General features: G+C 44.4%; 1 pseudogene; it reads left to right on the top strand.

Annotated features, from left to right (window-relative positions):
* The first annotated feature begins 3,042 nt into the window (after positions 1–3,042).
* LOC148164668 (potassium-transporting ATPase alpha chain 2 pseudogene) lies at positions 3,043–5,607 on the top strand (annotated as a pseudogene).
* The last annotated feature ends 921 nt before the right edge of the window (positions 5,608–6,528 follow it).

The following is a 6,528-nucleotide window of genomic DNA, read 5'->3' as shown; positions in this document are numbered from 1 at the left end:
AATTTTCCATCTTCCCAACTGGACCTTAAGCTTGTGAGACTGTGTCCAACTCCAGAAATTCCCCCCAAATACTAAAGTACACATGATAGAAACTCAAATGTTTTAAGTATGCTAGGTCTGTGCTGTGCCCCCAATACAGCAATAACAAGACAAGCCTGCCCTCACAGAGCTCACATGCTGAAGATAACAAACAAGTGAATAATGCATAAATGCAGTTAGAGTTGCAAATAAGGCCATAAAGGAAAGAACTAGAAGGTTGTCCTAGACCATATTGGAGGAGCTAGAGCTGGAACACCTACTTTAGACACCGAGTGGTAGGAAAGGTCACTCTGAGAAGCTGACCTTGAGCAGGGATCTGAAGAATGAAAAACAGCCAGTCATGCAAAGACCAGGGAAGTGAGATCTCAATGCAGGAGAAAGCCCAATATATTCTAGGAATGTCAGAAGGTTAGGATGGCAGCAGAGAGGAAAAAGAACATATTATTCATGCTATTAAGCCCACTGCACCAGAGGCTTAGACCGAAGCCACTTTATCGCCTGTGGGATGAGTCACTCAAAGAGGTGGTTTAGTTCCCTCCAGTGGGAAAGGCCCTTAGTAACAGAGGAGCCCTATACAGCATTGCCTTTTCTGCAAAACATTTCAAAGCCCTAAGGCCCTGCTTTGCAAGCTCAAATTCCAATGCAGTGAGGTGAACCTGGTCTTATTTAAAATGTTCCATATGCTAAAATTTATTAGCAACCAGCAAAGGAACAGGAATGAAATTGTTAGTGGTCCTTTTTTTCCTGGATGGGAAAGGTGAGGATGGGGAAAAGACAGGACTTCTGGTGTCCATCCAACCATCACATCAGGATGTGTCTCTTTGAGAAGATGGGCTCTGGTATCCCTGGGATGAGTAGACCTCTTTCTAAGGATTAAGAGTAGTGGCCTCCGTTATGGTCATAGCATTCCCAGCCACACCCACTTTATTCTAAGGCTATCTATGCACACTAGATCTGGAATGTGCCCTGTCATCTGCTCCTGGGCTGGTTCCACCCTTTCCCTGCCCCAGAGCAATACCCATGATCGACTGTGAGTAACTGTAGATAACAGCAAGGACGCTGGAGCCAAGGACTATTTACATGTCCTTCTGGACAATCTGTCCTCTTATCCCATCATCAGAATCAGAGCTCCCTCCCTGCATTCGTCTGCTCCTTCAGCCCTCAGAGATGGTCCACATTCCTAGCTAAGGCAATACATTCTTGCTGCCCTGACACATACCACCAGAGTAGGCCAGGCAGGCCGTTGAGAGAGCCAAGCTACCCACCCAACACTTGGCTTTGGTCAAGGGCATCAAGCCAGGCCATAGTATCATAGCAGCTAAGGTCCCCTGATAAGCCACATCAACTCAACTCTTAAAATTTTTCATGGTGGGGCACCTGTGTGGCTCAGTCACTGGGCGTCTGCTTTCAACTCAGGTCATGATCCCGGGGTCCTGGGATCAAGCCCCACATCGGGCTCCCCGCTCTGCCGGAAGCCTTCTCCCTTTCCCACTCCCCATGCTTGTGTTCCCTCTCTCACTGTGTCTCTCTCTGTCAAATAAATAAATAAACCCTTTTTAAAAAAATTGTTCATGGCATTGCTGGTGGAGTTGATGAGGGTTACATCAGACTGTATCCCTCCAAAGCCCAGATTGAATGATTTTTAATTAGGACAAGTCTGGCAGTTAACTCTCCCCTCACTGTAGAGGCAGCTACTAGATCCAAATCTGGGGTGGGTTTCAGTAGGGACAGGGTTTTTGGTTACAGGATGTACCATAACATAATGGGAACTTCTGGGTATGCAAAGGTGTCTGTGAAAGCTCTTAATCCAAATCCATCACCACTGATTCTGGATTATTTTGAAGCAATGTCCAGTGTCAATGCCTTCCATGAACAGGTTTCATTCATTCATTCAGAAATTGTATTTAGCAGTTCCTGAGTGCATGTCATGAGCTGTGCTAGATATGTGAGTCAATGAGATAAATAAGACATGTTCCCGTCCTTCAGAGATCTCCATAAAGGGTCATTGATTGATTGATTGATTGATTGATTTACCTTATTTTTATGTAAAGATAAATATATTGATTTCTCTTAAGAAGGTAGCTGAAATACCTCTACATGAAACTTACAAAGTCAAAAACTACCAAAAATGTCAGTCGTGAACTATAATGAGTACTCCCACCTACAGGGACAGTGATGCTGCTGCCAGTCACCCACCTTTGGATTGCTGAATCATGCTAAATCAGGCTAATATTTTTTCTCTACCACAAGGCCTCATGTGTCATAAGCAGTTAATAGTTGACAAAGAGAATGAAATAAAGCTGCAGTCTCTACAGTAAAAAGGACATTACTTTTTTATTGTGATTACTAACTGGAACATTAATATGAATAACTACATTTGAGTGCTTACCTAGTCCCAGGAAAGTCCTAAGTGCTCTCTGTGAATTATATCATTGAATCCTAACAACTCCAAGAGGTAAATGCTATCATTCCCCTATTTTCAACTTGACTGTGCAGAGGCAGCAATGGAGGCTGAGATTGACTTTTGTACTTTATTCCCTGAAAGGATTTCCAGGGGCTCCAGTTGAGAACTGCTGACCTGGTTCAAGCTGTTTGCATTATGAAGCCCATTCATTCAGGCTTTCTCACTGCCAGGCAGTGGCTACAGTACTTTTCCAAGTGGTGGCCACAAACCCACAGGCCCCAAATTGTGAGGTTATTTAGTCATTCAAGGAACACCTATTCTAAATTCCCATGTGATGAGAATACAGAGATAAAACAAACACAGGCTCTGCCCTCAGGAGGCTTTCAATCTGGAAAAGTAGATAAAAGATGAAGAGAAATAAGATAGAAAACCAGGAGCAAGCCTGAACCTACTGGATTGCCTGGCACCAGCCTAAGATCCAGTCTGAGCCTGACCCTTCAGTTCCCCTCACCTCAAGCTCCCACAACTGGACCTTTGGGCTCCAGGCCCTTAGTATGGCTCACACATTGGAACCATGCCCTCCTATGGCCCAGAACCCTATGGCCAGCCTCACTCCACCAGCACCCATGTCATCAGCATCATGGGCAAGACAATGTCAAAAATTTACTTTGTGCCTCTTAGTAGAACTAAAGACAAAGAGAAAACACCCAAAGAGGGTCATTGGATAGACTGCCTCACTGGCTTCAGGAATTGGAAATGAGAAGACACCCATAGCTACTGAGATTGAGCACTTCACTTGTATTGTGGCAGGAGAAGCCACTTGACCAGCATCCTTCTCTTCATTATGAAATGTCCATGAACTACGGCCCAGACTCCACCATTTTCTTCATTGATATCATTGTGGCCCATGAACCCAAGAGGCTCTGGTCATTTTCACTGTCATCTTGTTAATGACAGAAAAATGGATGGCCAAGAACTTCCTGGTGAAGAACCTTGATGCAGTGGAGACCCTCATTCCACTTCTATCGTTTGCTCTGACAAAACTGACACTGAGACTCACCACGGGACCCACGTGCAGTTTGACAATCAGACCTACATTGCTGACACACGTGAAGAACTGACAAACCAACTCTCTACCTGAAGCTCTGGAATCTGGGCCTCCTTATTCAGGATAATAACACTGGATAAGCGAGTTGGGTTCAAACAAGGACAGGAAAATGTTCCCCTCATCAAGAAAGTTGTGCTTGGAGATGCCTCAGAAACTGCCCTTGGAAATTCTCAGAGGTCACCGTGGGTGCTATGATGGAAGTAGGAAATAAAATTGCAAAATGCCTGAAATCTCTTTTGATGCTACCAACAAATTTCAGCTCCTCATAGATGAGATGGATGGCTCCAGTTATAAATGCCCCCTCATGATGATGAGACCTTCTCCCTGCTAAGGTCTTAGAGAGCACACACCACCATTATCAATGTCCTAGATTAGCCTCCAGACAAAGGCACAGCTGAGGCCTTCACAGTGTGCATGGAGCTAGATGGCTTAGGGGAGACACATTCTTGGCTTCTACCCCCTCTACCTGCCAGCAAACAAGTTCTCAGAAACCTACTCAGTTGACAGATACCATGACCTTTCCCACCTCCAACTTCTGCTTTGTGAGCTCTTATCAACAAAAAATCCATCCCCTTCAGTCCACTGTGCCTGATGCACTCACTGAATGCCAAAGTGCTGGGATCAAGGTCATTATGACTACAGGTAACTGTCATTCATAGCCAAAGCACTGCTGAGAGTGTGTAGATACCATTTCAGTCAACAGTAGAATGGTAGAAGACACTGACAAATGCTTCACCACTGATGGGGAGCAAGTTATTGAACAGGCTGCTAAAGCCACTGTATTGGCCAGTATGGAACAGAAGGACTTAAGTCATGAGCACCTGTATGAGCTCTTAACCAGTCACTCAGGGATCATCTTTTTAAATGCTGATCATTGTGGTAGGCTGTGAGAGAGAGGATGCAGCTGTTGGCCGTGACCAAGGAGGCAGTAATGATTTTCCAGTCTAAAGAAGGCAGATATTGGGATTGTCATAGAAGTAGCAGGTTCTAAGGCAGCCAAAAAGGCAGGCCACACAGTCTTACTGAATGACAATGATATCCCTGCACCTATAGTCACAGAGTGGAGGAAGGCCACCTAATCTTTGATAACCTAAAGATCTGGCCTAGAACACTGCTGAGCTTTGCCCCCTTTTTTTTTTTAATTTAAATTTAGTTAATTAACCTATCGTGTATCATTAGTTTCAAAGGTAGAGTTCAGTGATTCATCAGTTGCATATAACACCCAGTGCTTATTACATCAAGTGCCCTCCTTAATGCCCATCACCCAGTTACCTCATCCCCCCACCCACCTCCCCTCCAGCAACCCACAGTTTGTTTCCTATAGTTAAGAGTCTCTTATGGTTTGTCTCCCTCTCTGATTTCATCTGCCCCTTTTTGATTTACATTACTGTTGAGCTTGCCCTGCCCATTGGCATCATTACCATCTTGTCCATCAATTTGGACACAGACAGAATTCCCTCATCGCTTTATCTTATGAGAAAGCTGAAAATGATATTATGAACCAGAAGCCTCGCCATAGGAAGATGGGCAGGCTGGTGAACAAGCCACCTGCCATATACTGCTGCCCACACATTGGTCTCATACAAACCTCAGGAGCTTTTGTTGTTCATGTCATTCTGTATGCAGGGGGAGATTTAGACCTAGTATTCTCATTAACTCTGGGACAATGGGAAAGGACAGCATGAATGACTGGGAAGACAGCTATGGACAAGAATGTGAGAGGTATCAAAGGAAATACCTAGAATGGACAGGCTACATAGCTGCTCTCACTGGCATTATTAAGGTCCAGCACATAGTATATCTGATTGTGAGGAAGATCCAGAGCAATTTCATCTTCTAGCAAGATCTTTCCAGAAATAAAGCCATCAAGGCAGGAATTGCCTTATGCTTTATCATAGCATTAATCCTTTCCTATGGCCTTAAAAGTACCACAGCCTTGAATTTCACTGTGTTCCTGGCACAGGACTGGTCTGTGGATATGCCACTTGCCATTCTTCTTTGGATGTATAATCATGTGTGAAAACTTTTCATCAGACTTTACTGTGGAAGCTGTTAGGATAATATATCCCTAAACCATCCTTTTCCCCCTGTCTCCCAACTCCACATTGATGATACCTTCAGATCTCTTGTGCAATGATCACATCATCAAAATTCACACTAGAGAATAACAAAAACTACATGAAAGGCATTCAATTGATGGTTTGTACTTAATAGCTGAGATCTGACTGTTCATGCATGACTTTCATTTCCATCTCTATCTCTTGTCTTCAGATAGGAGAATTTCAAGGTGATGCTGTAGGGAAGAAAAGCATGTTTGTACTGACCCAGGTTTCCATGATATTAAATAGTCTCGTATAACCCAGATATGGACTGGGCTCTCCCTGCTCTTAAGCTCTAGATAAAATTCCCCAAATGTCTATTCTACATCCTGTTGAAGATCCAATGCCCTCCCCAATATTTCTGTGAATTTCTGGGGAAACTGTTCAAAAATTCAGCTCCAGGTTTGCAGGAAATGGAGGTGGAGGCAGGGTCACATCATAAGAACATGGGCATCCACCTTCATTACTCACAGACATTGCCAGCACTCTTTTCCTGAACGTCACCCCTCACCTCCACCCGCCATCCCACTAGGCCATTTTTGTATTAGCTACTTCCATCTCACCTCCTTTCCTGTCCCCCAGATTGCCCTTGACCCCTACTACTAGAACACAAATTTGGCTTCTTCCAACTCATATTCTAAAACTGAGCTCCAGGGCGCCTGGGTGGCTCAGTTGGTTAAGCGACTGCCTTCGGCTCAGGTCATGATCCTGGAGTCCCGGGATCGAGTCCCGCATCGGGCTCCCTGCTCAGCGGGGAGTCTGCTTCTCCCTCTGACCCTCCCCCCTCTCATTTGCTCTCTCTCCGTTCTCACTCTCTCAAATAAATAAATAAATAAATAAAATTTAAAAAATAAAATAAAAAAATAAAACTGAGCTCC

Source organism: Eumetopias jubatus, unplaced genomic scaffold, assembly GCF_037043125.1.
Source record: "Eumetopias jubatus isolate StellerSeaLion01/CBP00866 unplaced genomic scaffold, mEumJub1_p1.0 scaffold_3, whole genome shotgun sequence".
Classification (NCBI taxonomy): Eukaryota; Metazoa; Chordata; class Mammalia; order Carnivora; family Otariidae; genus Eumetopias; species Eumetopias jubatus.
This window is presented reverse-complemented; position numbering and strand designations above follow the sequence as displayed.